This window comes from Mustelus asterias, chromosome 9, assembly GCF_964213995.1.
Source record: "Mustelus asterias chromosome 9, sMusAst1.hap1.1, whole genome shotgun sequence".
In the NCBI taxonomy this organism is placed as follows: Eukaryota; Metazoa; Chordata; class Chondrichthyes; order Carcharhiniformes; family Triakidae; genus Mustelus; species Mustelus asterias.
The window spans coordinates 112,928,056-112,952,073 of NC_135809.1; the positions used below are offsets into that span (position 1 = coordinate 112,928,056).

The window sequence follows — 24,018 nt, forward strand, 5'->3', positions numbered from 1 at the left end:
TTTGTTGTTTTCTGTTGTGTGTTGCGTGCTGAAGTAAAAAAATATATAATGCGAATGAAAGTCGGAATTTCTTGTCTCTTTTTTTTATTCCCTTCTATTCCTGGTGCAGGGGGAAGAGAGAGAGAGAGAGGGAAGGAAGGAGAGAAAAGAAGGTGCTTGGAGCGGCGGAGCTGGAGATTTCTTGTGTGGGGGGTGGGAGAAAGAGGGAGAGAGAGAGAGGGGGGAAGAGTTGTTCACCGCCTGGCCGGGCCTGGCCTGCACAGCACTGCCTCACCGTCGACTTGTTGCAAATCCCAGGGAAAAAAAAAGTCGAAGTGCTTTCCCCTTTCTCTGTGTCTCTGTGAGTAAGTAATTCAATTCCTCTACCCATTTCTCTCTCTCTCTTTCTTAACACACACACACAGTAAATATTTGCTTAGATACTGACGTAAGGGCGCAGTGATTTTTCGCAAAGTACATTCACACACACACACATCTTTTTAAATCTCAGCCCTGCACTTTTCTATAATGATATATTTGAATGTTACCTTCTCTCTCTCTCCCTTCTAGCTGCATAGTTTGAAAATACTATTGTGGCATGTGGAGAGTGATTGTGCGGAGCTAAATTTTAAGTTTAGCAAGTCAATGAAGGATGTTCTTTTAAACAATTCCTTTCTGTAACCGAGATGGTTTGTTTACGCTCGTTTTTTTGGGGGGTAAAAAAAAGTAAAGTTAATTTGAATGTTTGACTCTCCCCCTCTTCCTGTAAATGGGCTTGTGACTGTTCCCTTAAACCTCTGAAGGATTGTTAAATAATTCAGTACAGTAAACGGACGCCAGATGAGTGAGGGTGGTCGATGACTGTACTCGTGTGAAGTTTATATATGTATTTATTTAAAAAAAAGAATTTAAATTGATGGCTTTGGAAGGGAGGATTTTTGGTTGTTGGAAGTGCCGGAAAATAAGTAGTGGCAGCCTGCGCCGTGATCTAGAATGTGTCAGCCATGGTTTTCAGGGTCCATCTGGGGAATTGGGAAGCTCATTTCTCAAAAGCAGCACGGTTTCAAAAGAAAAATTGTTAACTCGGCAGGACGGAAGGCTTTGGCGAGCTGAATTCCACACATCAGATAGTTTTTAGAATCTGCATGAAACTCCGCTTGAAATATGAAGAGATTTTTATCCTCTCGCGTGTGTTTTTTTTTGTGTGTTTTCACACATCCCTCTAAGCTAAATTCTGATACAGTTTGGTAGCAGGAAATTGTTACTTCCTGGATTAAATCTCTCCAATATTTCCAAAAAATTGGTGCATTGTGGCTGTTAGTTTGCAGTTTAAAATTCCGTGATATTTACTGGGTGCTCAATATGGGAGAATAAAACTTTATAAGACTGGAAGATTTTTTTTCTGTTCACTTTTTCTCTTTATTTCTCTTTTCCCTCCCTCTTATCATTTTACTATCTCACTTTCACTCTTACTGCTCGCTTTCCTCCTTATTTCTCTGACTTTCTTTATTTCTCTAGCTTTCCTCTATTTTTCTTGCATTTCTCTCTCCCATTTTCTGTTTTCCCATTTCTTTTGTTGTCCCTTTCCTTTCTGTCTCGTTTACCCTTTCTCTCTCTCTGCTGGTGGATGTTTTTGCCCAAATTATAAATTGATTTCCCCTCAACTTAAAAGAAAGGAGCTAAGAATTGATGAACTTTAAAATGGAGTTCAGACATTGGCTGGGCCAGTGTCAGTTATGTGTCTGGTTTTTGAATGGCTGATTGTGGAATAGTTCCATGTTTTATATAAATGACTGAACTTCTTGTAGACATTATCTTGGAGCATGATAAAGGTTGAAGGAAGTGCATCTTACGTAGCGGGTTGCATGTGATTCCAGCACAAAAAAAAAGATTTAAACGTCAGCGTCAGAATTGGGATTATTGCTTAACAGGAAAATATATTTTTCTGTTTTCCATAAAACAGGCTACTTGTAGATTTGGGTTTTTCCAGTTTATTAGCCTGCGCAGTAGTTAGCAGATTCTGCCAAGACTACAATGTAGTTAAGGGGTTGGAAAACAGTATGAAATACCTTTGTCTCAAATTCAGAATGTTTATTTTGATGAGTTTGATTTTACTGAATGCCAATATTATAATTCTTAAGCTTTAAAATGTTACAAATAGTAAATCACTTGTTGCCATTTAAGAAATTTAAAATTTGTGTTTTGGACAAAAAAAAGCATGTTATGAACTTAAATTCTATTTTTGATGGTAATTTTATTGGATTCTGTGAACAGTATTTTTGCATCTTCACTGTAAATTAGTTTCCTTTTTTTTGAAGTATTGTTCCTGCTATAAGACCTGATTTATAATTGTGTCTTATTCTCATTTTTGGGGGGCTGCTGTTTGGTCATTGCAGAGAAGTACCCATTTCTTCATGTTTGCTGAATGTTACCTTACCCACACGGGCATGTGGACTGATGTAATCACTATTGCTTTCAAAATGGACACCAGTTGCATGGTCTATTTGATCACATATAGGAGCAGAAAGAGTCCATTTAGCAGCAGCAACAACCTCTTACCCCTGTTCCCCCCCCCCCCCCCCACCCCCACCATCCATTCAGTTAGATCACAGCTGATTTGCGTCTCAACTCCATTTATCCCCTTTGGTTCTGTACCCTTGAATACTCTTATCTGACAAAAAATCAATCAATCTCAGTTGTTAAATTTTCAATTCACCATCAAACTCGATTTTTTTGGGGGGAGGGGGAGTCCCAGATTTCTCCTCCTCTTTCTGTGAGGAAGTGCTTCCTGACATCACCCCTGAACGGCCTGGCTTGAATTTTAAGGTTATGCCCCCTTTGTTCTGGACTCCCCAGCAGAGGCAATCGTTTCTCTCTCTCCATCCAAACAATTACTTTGATCATCTTTAAAAGCCTCTATTTGGTCACCCCTTCATCTTAATTCAAGGGAATGCAAGCCTAGTATGCATCCTGCTCTCATAATTTAATTTATTTAGCCCCAGTATCACTCTGAATCAGTGCTGCACCCCCTCCAAAGACAATGTATCTTTGCTGAGGGGCATTGCCCATAAGTAAGCACAGTACAATAAATAGGAAGATTTGCATATAACTATAACAAGCACTCATTTGCTTTCCAACCCTCTTGAGATAAAGTTCAACATTCCATTAGCCTTGATAATTACTTTCTGAACCCTAGCTTTAATTCTAAGGTAATGCCTCCTTGTTCTGGACTCCCCAGAGGAACTCAACCGTGACATAATCAACTTCAAATAGCTGTGAGGTAACCAAAGAACTAGTTAAAAATAATTATAAACTGAATTAGAAATATAAACTGAAACTGTACGTGGTTAGATTTTAGATTTATTTTTGCCCCTGATTGTAATTATCCTCTTAACTATAATGTGTAGATTTGTGCTGTCGATGAATAGCTCTTTAGCTAGGTGGCTGGGGAGCATTATCATAGATTGATACAGCCAAGGTGGAGGCTATTTGGCCTTTCGTGACTGTGCTGGCTCTCTGCAAGAGCTATCCAATTATTAGTTCCACCCCCTTTCCCCAACTCTTTTCCTGTAAACCTGCAAATATCTCCACTTCAAGTTATTCCAAACATCCAATTCCCTTCTAGATGTTAAGATTGAATCTGTTTCCACCAACTTGTCAGGCAGTACATTCCACAAGATAGTCCTCATGTCAGAAATGTGTTAGTCTCATCTCAGAAGATCCTGTCAGTTTGAACCAGGGGTTGAAACATTGAACTCAGGCCAGTGAATCTAGCAGTGGGGGCCACTGACTGACCCAACAGACCAATGAATTCATCTCAACAGCAATCTGTGCTTGCTGCTTTGTGCTCACACATGCATGAAGTGTCTAGTGCTGACGTTTCTTTGCAAGCTGCCTTTAATATGTGTGAAGGATGACTCTATAACACTGGACCACTGTTTCTTGCTGTGGACCAGTGCCTCTGTCAACTTATGGTTCTGGCAGCCTAATTTCAAGCCCTGATGCACTCAAGTTTAATTCCAAAAACCCTGCAGTAGTAGAGCTTGTACAAAATCCATGGTAACTAAAATTCACAACTCGTCAACGCTGCTGAGATCTGCCTGTTGTGTATTAAATAAAACATGATTCAAAGCAACACTAGTTGAACTGGCGGGTTAAAAAAACAAAACGCTCTCTGCCTTTTTCACCAACTGGGTTGTAATCAGAGTATCCAAAGTTGAATCTACACCATATCAAGTTTCATATTGACAGCTAGCTGCCTTATAAACGACATTGTGTGTTTGTTCTGCGACTGGGAGCTGCGTTGCTAGCTGTTTATTGCCCATAATACCTTGATTTATTAAGGCCTGCAGCAACTTAGCAGAACAGGTTTGACATATACAGCATTCTGCTGTAGAGAGTATCTAAACAAAGTTTATTAAAATTCAATATCTTAAAAAGATTTGCATCTAAATGAGGGATCTCTAGATATTTTCTGTCTGCCAGCATAGCATAGCTGTTAAAATGGGATTATAAGTTTTTTTTAAAAAACCACGCAGACTAAAAAAAAACAAACGTTCCTTTTTTAAGTAGATCCTGTTGTGTGGTCTGCAAAATCTGGATTTTGAAATGATTTTGCTAATTCAATAATATCTGCCTTTTGTTTGGAAGGATTTCCTGCAGATCTTTTTTTAAAAAAATGTGCTGTTAATGTTTCCCTTTAATACTGTTTCATCATTGTTACTGCAGTAAACAGATTTGTTTCTTAACTTCTGACATGGCAAGATGGTGAGAATTAAATCCGTTTGGGGGTGGGGGGTGGTGGGTAGAGAGGAATGGATTGTAATTGAGAGTTATTTTATTGGAGAGATAGAGGTATCAGCAACAGGCACTTGATTTTATTCTGATTGGGGAGTAGTGAGTTTAAATTGTTTTTGTGCAGTGAATGATCAATTAGTGTTTTTATTTATATTGAATGTACTTTAATTTCATTGTTTATATAATCTAGAGGACTCGGACTAATAAGGAATGCAAGTTGAAATTTCACTGGCAGTTTGATCATTTGAAGTCCTTTATTTTTAAACAAAACTCTGTAAATTAAAAGCTGAGCATGAAGCTTTTATATTAAAAAAAACAGCTGGTTAATTAACGTGCTTTGAAGGGAAGAAAGTCTTCGGGAAGGATACCTGCCATCCTTACCCACTCTGCTTAATTCCAGTCCCACATCAACATGGTTGATTCTTGACTTCCCTCTGTTGTATCAACCGCTGTCAGCGGTTCAGGAAGAAGGACCACCACCATCTTTTCAAGGAAATTGGGGATGGGCAACAAATGCCGACCATGCCCCAACTCCCACATTCAGAAAATTAATTTTTAAAAACCCTTGAAACATCTTTTAATATTTTATTGTGCTGAAATGCCATTTACAAGATTGCAGTTCCATTAATTAAAGCTGCATGATTGTTCACGATTTGCTCCTCAATGGTATCAAATCCAAAATTTGGATGGGATGAGTCTTTTGTTCTCTATGTCAGATGAGCCAATAGATGGTGATTAAGTGTAGAAGCACTTAATTTTTTTTTTTTGGTGTCCGTAATCTGGAAGTCTCGCATTCAAAAGTTGCTGAGGCTGGAGGTCAATTGAAAATCTCAAAACCACAATTGATAGATTTATGTTGGGCTTAAGGGTTGTGGAATCAGGATGGGTAGATCGAAGTAAGATAAAGATCTAATTGAATGGTGGCACAGTTTCAAGAGGCTGAATGGCCTCGTGATCATATAAATAGCAGAAGGCTCAAAGGGCTGAAATAACGGCTTCTGTTCCTGTATTCCTTGTAATTGCTTGACATGAATGTGAGAAATTGTTCTGTTAAGTTGTATGGTTTTATAAACGATTGGTAATGATGAGAAATGTTAATACATTTTCCACATATTGAGTTAATACATTATTTGGCTTTCGCTTAAAAGATTTTGAGGTTATATTTGATTTTTTGTGTGTTCAGCGTTTTTGTCCTAATTCAATGCAGTTATAGGTTTTGGAAAAAAGGCAGACTGAAATATTAATGCTTCTACCAGGCGGTCACATGTAACATTGGTATATGGTGGTTTGGCATTCTTAAATTGCTGCAGTTAATTAATTATAAACTCATGATCATTTTTTTAAAAGAAATTTATCTTTGAAGACAGTAACATGGTGCCCATTTACAAAACAAAAACCTCCTAAGTGGAGTGAAGGTTAGAACAGCTTGTTAACCTCTTGAATCTGGATCCAACATCAGCAGGCTGATAGGATGGGAGTCAGCTGATGGTTGTGAAGATGCTGCCTCTGATGGGAGTTTGGGTGGTAGGTCTATCCATAAATTGGGCTCTAACTGCAATTTTGCGTAGGGGACAAAAATAAGCAACAATTGTAGTTGGCCTGGACCCTGGTTCCTGAGTGTCAGCGAGTTCCATTGCTACCTTAGATTTCGTGTTGACCTCGTCATCAAAGACTGAACATAATCCCAGCAATCTTTGTGTTATGGCGATATTAAAGAGGAAAGAAAGATTTACGTTTTCATTGTGACTTCCGGACACCCCAAAGCGCATTGCAGCCAATTGATTACCGTTTGAAGTGTACTCACGATTATAACGTAGGAAATGCATAAACTGCAATGAGCTTCATGACCAGTTAAATCTTGCAGGTGCTGGTTGAAGGATAAATATTGGTCAGGACACAGGAGAGAACTCCCCTGCTCTGAGGGCTGTGGGGGGGGGGGGGGGGGGGGGGGGGCGCTCAGTATAGCATCTCACCTAAAAGAAAGGGAAGGTCTGCCTGGTGTCACAGCCAGTATTCATCCCTCAAATAATGGCACCTGAAAAAAGTCAGCTGTTATCTCATTACTGTCTGTGGGAGCTTGCTGCTGCATTTCCTACATTACAATAGTGACTGCACTTCAATCAGCTGCTTTGGTGGTGAAAGGTGCTATAGTTAGTTCTTAGTCTTGTGAATAATGTTGCTCCCAGTTAGGTAAGTCACTGAGAGGAGTGGATAAGGGAGTGTTACCTTGTATTTAGTGCAGAAAGTGGCAACGAGTCCATGGTTTGCACCAACAACCTTTTCCGTGAAATTCAAAAGGTTTAAATTAACCAGAAGAATATACTATCAATTGAATTGTAATTCAAAATAAAACTCTGCTATAAATTGACCTGCCAAATTAAGATGCTTTAATTTTTATCTAGCACATTTTGTCTATCTAGCACATTTTGTCTAGATGTCATGCTTTGCTTCAGTTTAAAACTTTTATATATTCTTTGGGGAAAAAAAATCAGACAATCAGTAGTTGCCGGTTATTTTGGAACCTGAAATTTAGCGAAATATTTTCAGACCCGTACAGGTCCCTGATTAAATAACAGAACTCTAATTGATGAGTGTTTATTTAACAGTCTGAGGGTTGTGGCCTCAAAGGTGCACAGGCCCACCTTAGCAGCAGAATGAAACATTTGCGTGCTGTATGCCTTGAAGTGACGTTTTTCTACCATTAGAGGGGAGGCGATGGGCCTAGTGGTATTATTGCTAGACTATTAATCCAGAAACTCAGCTAATGTTCTGGGGACCCGGGTTCGAATCCCACCATGGCAGATGGTGGAATTTGAATTCAATAAAAAAATCTGGAATTAAGAATCTGTTGATTACCATGAAACCATTGTCAATCATCAGAAAAACCCTAATGTTCTTTAGGGAAGGAAATCTGCCGTCCTTACCTGGTCTGGCCTAAATTGGACTACAGAGCCACAGTCATGTGGTTGACTTACAACTGCCCTTTAAGGGCAACTAGGGATGGGCAATAAATGCTGACCAGCCAGTGATGCCCATATCCCATGAATGAATTAAAAAAAGGTGCTATATAAATGCAAGTTCTTTCAACATGTTCTCTCGCATACCAGTTGAGACCTCAACTGAATTGATTGGTTGGTTGATGCTCTCACTTCTGGGATATTGCAGTCTTTGTGCCCTAATATTGTTCTTTATAAGCCTGATTGGCTGAGGACGCAATTATCAGGAGTGTCAGGGAAGAATTCCCACATAATTGATTCCTGGGATGAGAGGGCTGTCCAAAGAGGAAAGGTTGAGTCAAAAGGGCTTGTACTCCCTTGGAGTTCAGCAGAATGAGAGGTACTCTTACTGAAATGCATAAAATCTTAGAGGGCTTGACAGAATAGATGTTAATAGCTCCAAAGAAAGTCTTGGAAGCTGAAGGCAGAGATTTAAAATTTAGTACTACAGTAGAAGACTCCATTGCAGCTGCTTTGGAATTCCACCTTCAAATCCCAGAATGAAGAGTCAGAAGGGTGAACTAACTCTCTCAAAACTCCAGGCTACCACGGTTCCTGAGAAATCTTTAAATAACGTAGAGTCAGAAATTTGGTTTGAAAAAATCCATCGCTAAAACCTATCCCCGAGTCAAAGAAAGAGACTGCCGAGCTGTAGAAAATAGTTGGATGTTCAGAAGAAAACCTGAGGGAAACCATTACATTTCCAAAGGTATATATCAAGAAAATTAAGAACCTGGAATAGCAAGAGCAAGTGGAATGTCTGAGCTTGAAGGAAAGTGTAAAGGAATTATGCTCTGTGAAAGAGAAACTGATGGGTGTAAATAACTAGCTTTCACAGACAAAAGATGAGATTTGTGAAGGGAAAATGAGAACGCTGGAATGTTGCTCACAGGAAGTAGAATGCCTGAAAGAGGACGTGAAAGGTTTACATGGCAAACCTGTAGAGTTGAACAAAGATAGATCTTCAGATGAATTTCAAGTATCTGAAGTCTCTGGTAAACTTCGTGCAAAATGCCAGGAACAGGAGGAAGAATTGCTGATGCATCAGAACAGTTACTTGAAGGCTGAATTAACCAAAACTGATGAACTTCAAAGAAACCGTACAGTGCAAGAGGAGGCTACTCGGTCCATCGAGTCTGCACTGACAGCAGTTCCACCCAGGCCCTACCCCCATAACCCCACATATTTACCCTGCTAAAACCCCTGACACTAAGGGACAATTTAGCATAGCCAATCAACCTAATCCGCACATCTTTGGACTTCTTAAACTCCAGTCTGTCCTGAACAACATGAGCATTGAGAAATGCAATATGGAAGAGCAAATCCAAACTTTGAAAGTGGATAAAGAAAATTCTGCGAAACAGAATGGCGATCTAACAAATGAATTAAGAGTCCAAGCAGTCAGTGAACGTGGAATAAAGATTCTGAACAGAAGTGAATCCCCAGGCAAAGTTGTCACGAGTTGTGCAAAAAAAGCTGAAACGAAGATAATTCAACTTAGTGTGGTTGCTGAGCTGAATGAAGAGCTTGATAAGTATGACAAACTGGAAAAGAAGGAAGTACTCACAAACTTTGGGTAAAGTTGCTCAAGTTACATATTTAAATAGTTGCATGTTACTTTAAGAACTGATCACATGATTTAATGGTGATTTCATTGGCTTTACATAGCCTCCAGCTTTTACTTTCAGTTTGTACTCTGCAGGTCAGAGGTCCTGGAATAAATCTGTTGTCATTAGTTTGGATCTGCGTGTACAAACGATGTCTTTTTCTCTTTGTCACAACCCCTAACATAGTTAAGACATTACACAGAAAGAAAATTGGCAATGAGTCGGGATTTTGTTTCATTGACAATATTGAGGAAAGATCCTAAGGTAGGAAACAATTGCGGGTCCTCCCTCTTTGAATATTGCAAGGCTGGGGAAAAGTAACAACAGGATTAAAGATTGAAGTGCTAGTGTAGTAAGACAAGGAAGAAAAAATCTTTTGTTTGATTTTTAAAAAGGGGTTTTTTTCCGATCAGTGAAGGGTGAGATTCCTGGTTGTACCTGGAATATCTAAAATTAAGGGATGTTGGATGGCTTGGGTTGTTTGGAAGCAAAAATATATCCAGTCTAAGGTAAAAGGGGGAGTACTGGGAAGACAGTTTTAAAAAAAAAATAGCAGTCTTGAGTCACTAGTGCCTGCAAGAGAAATGATGGGTCAGTTAGAATCCATGGGTACTTTCAATGAAAAAAAAAGAATCATGGAGTTCCAATGCAGAGCATTTTGTACAATCTGCTTGTACCAGTTTTTCTCAGTACAGTAGGAAGTAAAACCTACAATTTGCTCTGGAACCTGGTTAATCCAACAAAGCAGTCACGGGCATTCAGCCTCTGATCTTCAGGTAAGCGTTCTCCAAGGCGGCCTTCACGACACGACAGCGCAGAGTCGCTGAGCAGAAACTGATAGCCAAGTTCCGCACACATGAGGACGACCTAAACCGGGATGGTGGATTTATGTCACATTATCAGTAACCCCCACAGCTTGCCCCCTGGACTTGCGGGCTGTCCTGTCCGGAGCCAATACACATCTCTTTAACCTGTGCTTAATGCTGCCTCCACCCACATTGTCTGTATCTTTAAGATCTGGTTGGCTGTGGGGATTCACATTCTAATCGGTATTCTGTAACTTGATCTGTGACCTGTTTGAGAGCAGATTTCCACTCCATCTGACGAAGGAGCAGTGCTCCGAAAGCTAATGGTATTTGCTACCAAATAAACCTGTTGGACTTTAACCTGGTGTTGTTAAAACTCTTACTGTAATCCAACAAAGTCAGGAACCAAACCTTGCAATGACTTGACAGATATCCTTGAAGAGCATTACTCTCCAAAGCCATCAGAGTTCAGGTTCCACTGAAGAATCAAGTGGAAGGCGAAAGCATTGCTGAGTTTGGGGCAACCTTAAAAAGGCTGACACAGTATTGACAAGTCATTAGAAGATGCTCTTGGAGATCGTATAGTTAGTGGTCTCCTAAATGAAGTTATCTAAAGAAAATTTGTAACTGAACATGCTTTGACTTTAAAGACCGGTAGAAATCGCAATGTCAGTGGAATTGGCTGCTAACAATACTTTACAATTTGGTGGAGGAAAGAAGATCCACAAGTTGGTAATTGTCCATAAGAAGTCGAAACAGCAACAAGCATGTCACATGTGCCAAAATGGATCATTCAGTGAGTGAATTCTGGAGCAAGGATAGTCAGTGCAAGAATTGTGGCAAATTTGGTCACATTGGAAAAGTTTGTTGGGCTAGACCAGCTTCCACGGAGAAGAATATTCAGAAGATGAATCAAGGAGCTTCAAGAAGGACAAGTTGCATTCTGCAAAAATAATTTGCCACTTGGAAGAAAATAATTATAACTGTGAAGAAGAGCATGTCCAGAGATATGATGAAGAGCTCCAACCGAATATCGTATCCATACAGGGTGAATCACCTAGATCCTTGGTGATTTGGAAGTTAAGTGGGCAATCTATTAGAATGGAGGTTAATACTGGTACAGGCTACATACTAACAAAAGCTGAAGCATCTTTCTTTGGAACCAGCTGATGAGATTTTAAGGACATACATGGAAGAGATTATGCTGTTTAAAAAAAGGCTACATCATGGTCAATGTAGAGTTGAGTAGACAAACAGCATAGTTGTATCTCCCTCTGGACCATGGTAATTTTCCAGCTCTATTGGGAGATCATGGTTGAAGAAGTTGAAGCTTAACTGAGGTGCAGTCAACAGATTGGTCAATGCCAAAACAGCCCTATAGCACCTACTGGGTAAATACAAGACTGCATTTGAGGAGACAGTTGGTTCAATGAAGGCAGCTCAAATGAAACTAAAGACAAAGCCCAATAGTTAACCAAATAGTCTCAAAGCAAAAGTGGTGCCATATGTAGTTTGTCCCAAGATCGAATTAATATGATTCGTTAACACTGGCTACCCCCATTGTATCTGCAATGAAACCAAATAGTTCAGTTTGTATTTGAGGTGATTTTAAAACAACCATAAATTTACTTTGTGCTGATCAGTGTCCGCTTCCTTTAATTGAAGATTTGTTTGCTGCGTTATCAGGTGGGCAGAAACTCAGCAAAATTGATTTTTTACAAGCATATCTGCAGATGAACGTAGCTGCCGAATCTTGCCATCCACTACTACTTGCCATCATTACTCAAAGGTCTTTTTCGTTTAAAAGATTACTTTTTGGTATAACATCATTATGGGCAGCATGGTGGCATAGAGCATTGCTGCCTCGCAGTGCCAGGGACCCAAGTCCAATTCCAGCCTCGGGATATTGTCTGTGTGGAGTTTGCACTTTCTCCCCGTGCCTGCGTGGGTTTCCTCCCGGTGCTCTGGTTTCCTCCCACAGTCCAAATATGTGCGGGGTTTGGTTGATTGACCCTAGTATCAGGGGGAGTAGCAGGGTAAATGCATGAGGTTAAGGGAATAGGGCCTGGATGGGATTGTGATCAGTGCAGTCTAGATGGGCCGAATGGCTGCCTCCTGTACTGTAGGGATTCTATGATCCTCAAGCCCTATTCCAAAGATCGATGAATCAGATTTTAAGTTGCCTCTATGGTGTACAATGTTACTTGGATGACATTCTAATCACAGGATCCAGTGAATAGGAGCACTTGAATAATTTAGAAGCGACGTTGGAATGTCTTCAAGCACGTGGTCTGCATTTGACGAAGAAAGGTGTGTCTTTTTCCAGATATCAGTCCAGTATTTGGTTCCCATTGATAGTAAAGGCACCTAAAAACATGGGCGCTGTTTTAGAAGCTCCATGTCCGAGGAATGTGATGTAATTGGGGTCCTTTCCAGGATTAGGAAATTATTATGGCAAATTTGTTCCTACATAATTGAGGCCATTGCATAATTTTCTGTGTCACGTGCCTGGACAACAGAATGTGAGAAAGCATACAGGAATGTCAAATGTGCTTTGTGGAAGTTTGAAGTATTGGTTCATTTTAATCTGAAGCTACCATTGCTGCTTGCTTGCAACGCTTCACCCTATGGAGTAGGGGCAGTTGCCTCACCTATCATGTCTTTGGGAGAAGAATGATCAATAGCATTCACTTTGCATATTTATTAATACTCAATCTGATCATGCTCAGCTGGGAAAAGAAGTATTGAGTATAATTTTTGGTGTATAAAGTTCTCATCATTATTTACATGGTTGTCATCTCAAGTTCCTGACTAATCATAGACCCTAAGCAACATTTTATGGGCCATATAAAGGCACGCCTTCATTAGCTGCTAGCCGATTGCAGAGATGGTCAGTTATCCTATCTGCATATTCTTATGCTATAAAGTATTGTCACTCAGTGTCGTGCTGATGCTTGCCTTTACCTATTGAGCAGACGTCACCAACTAGTTTTGTTATTTATTTTTCACTAGTAAAATCCCTATAGTGCAGAAAGAGTCCATTTAGCCCATCGAGTCTGCACCGACTCTGACAGAGAATCTTTCCCAGGCCCCTCCACGCTATTATGGCTAGTCCATCTAACCTACACATCTTGGGACACTAGGGAGCAATTTTACCATGGGCAATCCACTTAATGTGCACATCTTTGGACTGTGGGAGGAAACCGGGGCACTCAGACAAAACCCACACAGACATGGGGAGAACATGCAAACTACATAAGTCACCCATGGCTGGAAATGAACCTGGGGCCCTGGTGCTGAGGCAGCAGTGATAAGAACTGTGCCACCATGCCGCCTGTGGCATCTTCTCAAGTTCGGAAGCATTTGTGAAATGATCCTGTGAGGGGGAAGGTGATGGATATGGTATTGAAAGGAATGATAGTTGGAACGCATTGTCTGCACCCTGATTTGAAACCATACGTGTCAAGAAAGCTCGAGTTGATCAGCCATGCTGCGTGTTTGTTGTGGAAAATTAAGTGAACATTCTTCCTAGTCTGCCTGGAAGAGTTCTTGAACAACTACACAAAAGTTATCCTGGTATAGTCAGGATGAAGGAATTGGCATGTTGTTATTTTTGGTGGCCGGGTCTGGATGTTCAGATTGAAGAAAAAGTGGGACTCTATCTATCCTGTGCCCGAATAAGAAATATGCCACCATTATCTCCTTTACACCCTTGGGAGTAGCCTAAAATACCATGGCAATGATTGCAATGGTATTGCATTTTGATGATCTGTTTGAAGGTCACATGTTAGAACATAAGAAGTAGGAGCAGGAGTAGGCCATCTAGCCCCTCGAGCCTGCCCCATCATTCAACAAGATCATGGCTGATCTGAAGCGAATCAGTTCCACTAACTAATTAATGCACATTCAGAACGGCCAGAAGTTATCATGAGATCTACTGCAACTGAATGAACCATTTGAAAAACTTGAAATTTTTACAGGCTTTGGTAACAGATTGTTAGCCATAATGGTTCACAGGTTGCTTCACAAGAGTTTGAGAATTATAGTACATGTACATCGATGCACATAGTTTTCAGCAAAAACAATCTGCACCTTATCATCCATTAACCAATGGATTAGCTAAAACATTTGTACAATCCTTGGAAACATTTTTTAAAAACTTCAAGAGAGCAAGGTTCATTATCACATCATGGGAATGAATAGCTTTCCGGCATCTTACAAAAACACTACTTGTGCAAACACCCAAAGTTCGCCTGCATTACTACTCTTAAAGAGAAAGTTGAGAACCATGGTTGATTTGTTATTACCTCCAGAAACTTCTGAGATAGTAGAATGTCAACAAGAATCTCAAGTTGCTAGACCAGATGCGAGGGCAAAACAATGCTCGTTTCAACAAAGAGATTGAGTGTTAGCGCTGAATTAAGCCACGAATAAGAAGTGGTATCAGTCATTGTTTTAGCAAAAACAGGTCTAATTTCTTTCTTGGTTCAAATTGAATATGAACTAGTTTGGTGACGCCATGCTGACCAATGGCTGTCATCTCAAAAAGAAACTTCTCATCCCTGACGTTGTGAATACAACTGCGGAAGACTTAGTTGAATCTGAGTTGCCTGATTCTTTCTCTGCAACTATACCGAGTGAGAATGATATAGAATTCGTTCCAAGAGAAGAAGTGTCGACTAAAATTCCAAATAATACTTCTCTGGTCAAGGATAGCCAAATTCCAGAACGTCATACACAACTAAAGTGCAGCAGATGTCCTCTTGATTGACTTTCTTATTGGCTGCGTATAATGATTTAAAGTTTATTTATTAGTCACATGTAGGCTTGCATTAACACTGCAATGAAGTTACTGTGAAAATCCCCTTGTCATCATACTCCGATATCTGTTCGAGTACACCGAGGGAGAATTTATCACCACCAATGCACCTAACCAGCACTTCTTTTGGAGTGAGGGGGGGAAACTGGAACACCTGGAGAAAACTCACGCGGACACGGAGAATGTGCAGAGTCTGCACAGACAGTGACCCAAGCCGGGAATCGAACCTGGTCCCTGGCGCTATGAGGCAGCAGTACGAACCACTGTGCCATCATGATTAATGATGCATCGCACTATCTAGAGTATTATTGATCCTTTATGTAACATCATAGTAATTTGATGTCCTGATCATAGAAGTAAAGGGGGAGGGTTGTTATATATTTAAAGGTTGTATAATTGCTTTAAAAGCCAGCCACATGATTTGATGGTGATGTCATTGCAAGTGTTTAACATGCTCCTGCTTTTAAAACCATAGAATCCTTACAGGCAGAAAGAGGCTGTTTGGCCCATCGAGACTGCACTGACAACAATCTCACCCAGGCCCTATCCCTGTACTTGACACATTTACCTTTGCTAATCTCCCTGATACTAAGGGGCAATTGAACATGGCCAATCAACCTAACCCACAACTCTTTGGACAGTGGAAGGAAACCGGAGCCCCCGGAGGAAAGCCACGCAGACACACGGTGAGCATGCAAACTCCACACAGACAGTGACCCGAGGACAGAATTGAATCTGGGTCTCTGGCACTGAGGCAGCAATGCGAGCAACTGTGCCACCTCAGTTTGTACTCTGTACAGGTAAGAGGTCCTGGAATTAGTCTGTTATTGTTAGTTTGAATCAAACCATGTATTTTTGTGTAAAACCCACAATCCCTAACATAGGACAAGTGGAAACCAGCATTCTGTTTTTGAAACTTAAACTTCAACACATTGTTTTGACAGACAAAGTGAAAAAGATAAGCTGCAGACAGTACAATTTTAGTCTGAATTAATGAAATAAGTTAGAGTAGCTACCACCCTCGACCAATGGGACTGGCGTGCCTCCGTGCTGTGTGGCCGCGCGCGTGCCCCCGTGCTGTGTGGCCGCGCGCGTGCCCCCGTGCTGTGTGGCCGCGCGCGTGCCCCCGTGCTGTGTGGCCGCGCGCGTGCCCCCGTGCTGTGTGGCCGCGCGCGTGCCCCCGTGCTGTGTGGCCGCGCGCGTGCCCCCGTGCTGTGTGGCCGCGCGCGTGCCCCCGTGCTGTGTGGCCGCGCGCGTGCCCCCGTGCTGTGTGGCCGCGCGCGTGCCCCCGTGCTGTGTGGCCGCGCGCGTGCCCCCGTGCTGTGTGGCCGCGCGCGTGCCCCCGTGCTGTGTGGCCGCGCGCGTGCCCCCGTGCTGTGTGGCCGCGCGCGTGCCCCCGTGCTGTGTGGCCGCGCGCGTGCCCCCGTGCTGTGTGGCCGCGCGCGTGCCCCCGTGCTGTGTGGCCGCGCGCGTGCCCCCGTGCTGTGTGGCCGCGCGCGTGCCCCCGTGCTGTGTGGCCGCGCGCGTGCCCCCGTGCTGTGTGGCCGCGCGCGTGCCCCCGTGCTGTGTGGCCGCGCGCGTGCCCCCGTGCTGTGTGGCCGCGCGCGTGCCCCCGTGCTGTGTGGCCGCGCGCGTGCCCCCGTGCTGTGTGGCCGCGCGCGTGCCCCCGTGCTGTGTGGCCGCGCGCGTGCGTGCCCCCGTGCTGTGTGGCCGCGCGCGTGCGTGCCCCCGTGCTGTGTGGCCGCGCGCGTGCGTGCCCCCGTGCTGTGTGGCCGCGCGCGTGCGTGCCCCCGTGCTGTGTGGCCGCGCGCGTGCGTGCCCCCGTGCTGTGTGGCCGCGCGCGTGCGTGCCCCCGTGCTGTGTGGCCGCGCGCGTGCGTGCCCCCGTGCTGTGTGGCCGCGCGCGTGCGTGCCCCCGTGCTGTGTGGCCGCGCGCGTGCGTGCCCCCGTGCTGTGTGGCCGCGCGCGTGCGTGCCCCCGTGCTGTGTGGCCGCGCGCGTGCGTGCCCCCGTGCTGTGTGGCCGCGCGCGTGCGTGCCCCCGTGCTGTGTGGCCGCGCGCGTGCGTGCCCCCGTGCTGTGTGGCCGCGCGCGTGCGTGCCCCCGTGCTGTGTGGCCGCGCGCGTGCGTGCCCCCGTGCTGTGTGGCCGCCCGCGTGCGTGCCCCCGTGCTGTGTGGCCGCCCGCGTGCGTGCCCCCGTGCTGTGTGGCCGCCCGCGTGCGTGCCCCCGTGCTGTGCGGCCGCCCGCGTGCGTGCCCCCGTGCTGTGCGGCCGCCCGCGTGCGTGCCACCGTGCTGTGCGGCCGCCCGCGTGCGTGCCCCCGTGCTGTGCGGCCGCCCGCGTGCGTGCCCCCGTGCTGTGCGGCCGCCCGCGTGCGTGCCCCCGTGCTGTGCGGCCGCCCGCGTGCGTGCCCCCGTGCTGTGCGGCCGCCCGCGTGCGTGCCCCCGTGCTGTGCGGCCGCGCGCGTGCGTGCCCCCGTGCTGTGCGGCCGCGCGCGTGCGTGCCCCCGTGCTGTGCGGCCGCGCGCGTGCGTGCCCCCGTGCTGTGCGGCCGCGCGCGTGCGTGCCCCCGTGCTGTGCGGCCGCGCGCGTGCGTGCCCCCGTGCTGTGCGGCCGCGCGCGTGCGTGCCCCCGTGCTGTGCGGCGGCGCTCCCGCCTGCCCCCTCGCTGGCCGTGCGGCGGCGCTCCCGCGTGCCCCCTCGCTGGCCGTGCGGCGGCACGCGCGCTTGCCCCCCCCCCCCCCCCCCCCAGTGTGGCCGCGCGTGCCCCCTCCCTCGCTGTCTGGCCCGCGCGCGCCCCCCCCCCCCCCCCCCCCCCCCCCCCCTCGCTGTCTGGCCCCCTCACTCTCTGGCCGCGTGTGCGTGCCCCCCTTTCGTGCTCTCCCTGGCCGCGCGCGCGTGCCCCCTCGCTGTCTGGCCGCGTGCGCGCCCCCTCGCTGTCCGGCGGCGCGTGCGCGACCCCGCCCCCTCCCTCGCTGTCTGCCCGCGTGCGCCCCTCTTTCGGAACCTCGTTCTCCCTGGGCGCTCGCGCGCACGCCCCCTCCTCCTCGCTGTCTGGCCGTGCGCGCGAACGCCCCCTCGCTGTCTGGCCGCGCGCACGCCAACTCGCTGTCTGTGCGCGTGCACGCCCCCTCGCTGTCTGGCCACGTGCGCGCACGCCCCCTCGCTGTCTGGCCGTGCGCGTGCACGCCCCCTCGCTGTCTGGCCGCGCGCGCGTGCACGCCCCCTCGCTGTCTGGCCGCGCGCGCGTGCACGCCCCCTCGCTGTCTGGCCGCGCGCGCGTGCCCCCTCGCTGTCTGGCCGCGCGCGCGTGCCCCCTCGCTGTCTGGCCGCGTGCGCGCCCCCTCGCTGTCTGGCCGTGCAGGCGCCCCTTGCTGTCTGGCAGCGCGCGCGCCCCCTCGCTGTCCGGCGGCGCGTGCGCGACCCCGCCCCCTCCCTCGCTGTCTGGCCGCATGCGCGCGCCCCCTCGCTGTCTGCCCGCGTGCGCCCCTCTTTCGCAACCTCGTTCTCCCTGGGCGCTCGCGCGCACACCCCCTCCTCCTCGCTGTCTGGCCGTGCGCGCGCACGCCCCCTCGCTGTCTGGCCGCGCGCACGCCAACTCGCTGTCTGTGCGCGTGCACGCCCCCTCGCTGTCTGGCCACGTGCGCGCACGCCCCCTCGCTGTCTGGCCGTGCGCGTGCACGCCCCCTCGCTGTCTGGCCGCGCGCGCGTGCATGCCCCCTCGCTGTCTGGCCGCGCGCGCGTGCCCCCTCGCTGTCTGGCCGCGCGCGCGTGCCCCCTCGCTGTCTGGCCGCGCGCGCGTGCCCCCTCGCTGTCTGGCCGCGCGCGCGTGCCCCCTCGCTGTCTGGCCGCGCGCGCGTGCCCCCTCGCTGTCTGGCCGCGCGCGCGTGCCCCCTCGCTGTCTGGCCGCGCGCGCGTGCCCCCTCGCTGTCTGGCCGCGCGCGCGTGCCCCCTCGCTGTCTGGCCGCGCGCGCGTGCCCCCTCGCTGTCTGGCCGCGCGCGCGTGCCCCCTCGCTGTCTGGCCGCGCGCGCTGCCCCCTCGCTGTCTGGCCGCGCGCGCGTGCCCCCTCGCTGTCTGGCCGCGCGCGCGTGCCCCCTCGCTGTCTGGCCGCGCGCGCGTGCCCCCTCACTGTCTGGCCGCGCGCGCGTGCCCCCTCGCTGTCTGGCCGCGCGCGCGTGCCCCCTCGCTGTCTGGCCGCGCGCGCGTGCCCCCTCGCTGTCTGGCCGCGCGCGCGTGCCCCCTCGCTGTCTGGCCGCGCGCGCGTGCCCCCTCGCTGTCTGGCCGCGCGCGCGTGCCCCCTCGCTGTCTGGCCGCGCGCGCGTGCCCCCTCGCTGTCTGGCCGCGCGCGCGTGCCCCCTCGCTGTCTGGCCGCGCGCGCGTGCCCCCTCGCTGTCTGGCCGCGCGCGCGTGCCCCCTCGCTGTCTGGCCGCGCGCGCGCGCGTGCCCCCTCGCTGTCTGGCCGCGCGCGCGCGTGCCCCCTCGCTGTCTGGCCGCGCGCGCGCGTGCCCCCTCGCTGTCTGGCCGCGCGCGCGTGCCCCCTCGCTGTCCGGCCGCGCGCGCGTGCCCCCTCGCTGTCCGGCCGCGCGCGCGTGCCCCCTCGCTGTCCGGCCGCGCGCGGGTGCCCCCTCGCTGTCCGGCCGCGCGCGCGGCCCCCTCGCTGTCTGGCCGCGCGCGCGTGCCCCCTCGCTGTCTGGCCGCGCGCGCGTGCCCCCTCGCTGTCTGGCCGCGCGCGCGTGCCCCCTCGCTGTCTGGCCGCGCGCGCGTGCCCCCTCGCTGTCTCGCCGCGCGCGCGTGCCCCCTCGCTGTCTGGCCGCGCGCGCGACCCCTCCCCCTCCCTCGCTGTCTGGCCACGCCCCCCTCACTGTCTGGCTGCGTGTGTGCGCCCCCTCGCTGTCTGCTCGTGTGCGCCCCTCTTTCGCGCCCTCTCTCTCCCTGGGCGCGCGTGCCCCTCTTTTGCGACCTCGCTCTCACTGGGCGCACCCCTCTTTCGCGCCCTCGCTCTCCCTGGGCGCCCCTCTTTCGCGCCCTCGCTCTCCCTGGGCGCGCCCCTCTTTCGCGCCCTCGCTCTCCCTGGGCGCGCCCCTCTTTCGCGCCCTCGCTCTCCCTGGGCGTGCGTGCCCCTCTTTCGCAACCTCGCTCTCCCTGGGCCGAGCGCCCCTCTTTCGCGACCTCGCTCTCCCTGTGCGCGCGCCCCTCTCTCTCTCTCTCTCTGTGCGCCCCTCTCTCTCTCTCTCTGTGCGCCCCTCTCTCTCTCTGTGCGCCCCTCTCTCTCTCTCTGTGTGCCCCTCTCTCTGTGCTCCTCTCTCTCTGTGCCCCTCTCTCTCTCTGTGCGCCCCTCTCTTTCTCCCTGTGCGCCCCTCTCTTTCTCTCTCTCTCTGTGTGCCCCTCTCGCTCTCTCTCTCTCTCTCTGTGCGCCCCTCTCTCTCTCTCTGTGTGCCCCTCTCTCTGTGCTCCTCACTCTCTGTGCCCCTCTCTCTCTCTGTGCGCCCCTCTCTTTCTCCCTGTGCGCCCCTCTCTTTCTCCCTGTGCGCCCCTCTCTTTCTCTCTCTCTCTCTGTGTGCCCCTCTCGCTCTCTCTCTCTGTGCGCCCCTCTCACGCTCTCTCTCTCTCTGCGCCCCTCTCTCTCTCTGTGCGCCCCCCTCTCTCTCTGTGCCCCTCTCTCTCTCTGCGCCCCCCCCTCTCTCTCTCTCTCTCCTGTGCCGCCCCCCGCCCCCCCCCCAATCTCTCTCTCTGCATTGGTCTGTCCTTTTCCGTGCCTCCCTCCCCCTGTGCTTGTGTGTTTGTCTCTGTTTCTCTCCCTCTGTCTCTCATCCCAGCCCCTCTCTGTCTTCCCCCCTCACCCCCTCCCCCACCTATCTCTGTCCGCCTCCTCCCAAGCTTCCACCCTCCTCTCTGCCTCACCGTCTCCCCCACCTCTCTGTCCCTGTCTCTGTGATGAATCTCAAAAAGCCAGACAGTCTGTGTCTGTAGTCGACATCTGGTTTTCTCTCTATTCACCTGTTACGTAAAATGCAAATACAGAAGTGCACTATTGCCCCCGGAGCCCTGCAAATTCATGCTAATGACCATTTGTCAAACAGCGCTGGCAATCTCATTCTGTGGTGATCTATTGTTATTTAAGCAACAGGCAGCACAGGTTCTGACACCATATGGTTAGTGTATGCTTCAGATAAGCTGCCTGTTAATTTTGCTTATCAATAGCATTTTTGATATGCCTCATGTCTGGGTTGCCAACCGCCCCAGCCTCACGCTTGAATGCTTCTATAAAAGCAGGTTTGCACAGACGTTCCTTTTCCCTCAATGGAATCTGTTCATTCCTTTGTGTTAACGGTTGCCCCGCTATGGCATTTTAATAACAATTATGAAGCTTTGGAGTATCGGTGATACACAATGTGTAGCTGCATTGTGTTGGGCATAAGTGTGTGTGTGTGTGTCTGTATGTGTGTGTGTCTATGTTTTTATAATATATAATACATAAACACAAAAGCATTTTGCTGCAGTCAATTAAGTGACTTTTTTGAGCAGTGGCATTCCACGTATATTTCCTCTTCCAAAGGTGGATTGTATGTAAATGTTAGAAGTGGAAACTTATGGGCACTTCAGAACCTAAAAGGTACCATGGGACGAGCTTGCTTAGTGTGTAAAGAAAAGTTATTCCACGCTCACAATTCAAAGATAAATGAGGGGAGGTGTGGAATCCAATCTGTCCTTAATGTTTGGGTTTTTGTTTTATTCCTGCCTTTGCAAAGTTGGGAGATGTTTGTGTCTCTGTGCATCTGTGTTGCTACACATTTCAAATATCTGTGTACCCTGCTAATCAGCAATCCTAGGAAACCATACGTGAGAAAAGTCTACAGGAATTACAAATTGGAAAATATTCCCTAGCTTTCTTCAAATTTTAATTACGCCAAGCTGCCTTTTTCGAGGTTTGATTTACATTGGAGGTAAATAGTGGCGCATGTCTCCCACAAAATCCTGCAGGAATGAATACTTTCTGTGAATGTTCAGTGATAAAATCGATGTAGGTAGTTTGTTTATTATTGTCTCAAGTCGATTTACGTTGACACTGCAATGAAGTTACTGTGAAAATCCCCTAGCCGTCACATTCTGGCACCTGTCCGGGTTCATTGAGGGACAATGTGGCATGGCCAATGCACCTAACTTTGGACTGGTGGGAGGAAACTGGGACACCCGGAGGAAACCCATGCTGACATGGCTGGGGGGGAGCAGGGAACATGCGGACTCCGCACAGACAGTGACCCAAGCGGGGAATCGAACCCGGGTCCCTGGCAGTGTGAGGCAGCAGCTTTATAGGACCCTGGTTAGACCCCACTTGGAGTACTGCGCGCAGTTCTGGTCACCTCATTACAGGAAAGATGTTGAAGCCATTGAAAGGGTGCAGAGGAGATTTACAAGGATGTTGCCTGGATTGGGGGGCATGCCTTATGAGGATAGGTTGAGGGAGCTTGGTCTCTTCTCCCTGGAGAGACGAAGGATGAGAGGTGACCTGATAGAGGTTTACAAGATGTTGAGAGGTCTGGATAGGGTAGACTCTCAGAGGCTATTTCCAAGGGCTGAAATGGTTGCTACGAGAGGACACAGGTTTAAGGTGCTGGGGGGTAGATACAGAGGAGATGTCAGGGGTAAGTTTTTCACTCAGAGGGTGGTGGGTGAGTGGAATCGGCTGACGTCGGTGGTGGTGGAGGCAAACTCGTTGGGGTCTTTTAAGAGACTTCTGGATGAGTACATGGGATTTAATGGGATTGAGGGCTATAGATAGGCCTAGAGGTGGGGATGTGATCGGCGCAACTTGTGGGCCGAAGGGCCTGTTTGTGCTGTGGCTTTCTATGTTCTATGTTCTTAACCACTGTGCCATCATGCAGCCCCATTTGCGAGCATTTGCTTGGGTCTGTCCTGAGCTTCGTGCATTGAGAGAATCAATTCTTCTGGAAAAATAAACGGTCAGAAAGCAATAAATTGTGAAATGCATAAAGTCGTGTTGGATGCTTGGAGGTTTGCTGGATCGGAAGGTGAGGACTTCAGTATGGTGATTTAAAAAAAAAAAATCCTTTCTCACACAGCCTATGAAAACATCTGTATAAATGCAGCTTGAGTCAATTTGTCTGCTTCCCTGTTTTGTTCAGTCATTGAATGATCGGCTGTGTGTGTGTACTGTGAAATGTCTTCTAATCACTGCAGCTGAAGTGAAATGTGCATTTCCTTTTGTGTGAGTAAAGCAAACTCCAGTTTGTCCTTGATAGAATGGCAAAGTTACTGATTTTGTTAGTAGTTGACTGATTAGGATAGCTTGTAAATTGCAGCATACAAATGGGGAATGAACGCCTGACAACGTGCCTTTTTATTTAAAAAAATTGCTTGTACCACTCTCTTTAAAGGTAAACAGGCTGACAAGATTGTGTGCCTGGCTGCCCTGCAGTCAGACTCGCTTAACAAGGAAATCCCGTTCACCCAGTAGCCCGGCCCCTCTGCTCTGACCTGAATTGCCTTATCAAGCGTTGGATCAAGCCCAAGATGGGGTGCCAAATGCCTTATCTTGTCAGCTTGGTTCTTGTTTGTTTATCTTGTGGGGGCCATGAATTGGGTTAAATTTGAATTTTGGTTTTTGGAGCAAGCAAGGAGATGGATTCGGGCTTGCCCGGTCCACTCTGAGCATTGGCTTTGTAGCTTTAAGAATGGAGTCAAAATTACTGTCCCAGCTTTCGAATATCCTCCAGCCCCACAACACTCAGATCTATGATCTCCTCCAATTCTGGCCTCTTAAGCTTCCATCGGTTACCAGCTCTCCCATAATTGGTGACTGTGCCTTCAGCTGCCTAGGCTCTAAACTCTGGAATACCCTCCGGAAGCCTCCCTAGCCCCCACATCCTTTCTGTCTCTCTCTTGCTGTCAAATTTTACTCAACAATGACTACTTTAAAGATGCTAGACAAATGCAGGTTGTTGTAATTGCTTCGCTGTTGGATCTATTACTTCACCCGTTAGAGAGGAATGCTGGAAC

At 48.5% G+C, this 24,018-nt stretch overlaps 1 protein-coding gene across 4 annotated transcripts in view; it reads left to right on the top strand.

Moving 5' to 3' along the window:
- The first annotated feature begins 207 nt into the window (after nucleotides 1-207).
- The window catches only part of tead1a (TEA domain family member 1a), a 213,227-nt gene continuing 189,416 nt past the window's right edge, over nucleotides 208-24,018 (top strand). For 3 of the 4 annotated variants that reach the window (XM_078220877.1, XM_078220879.1, XM_078220878.1), the window contains exon 1: nucleotides 209-344. The gene's annotated coding sequence lies outside the window, so the exon portion shown is untranslated. Of the gene's footprint in view, nucleotides 345-24,018 lie in introns of all 4 variants that reach the window. The other variant, XM_078220880.1, reaches the window with a different exon arrangement.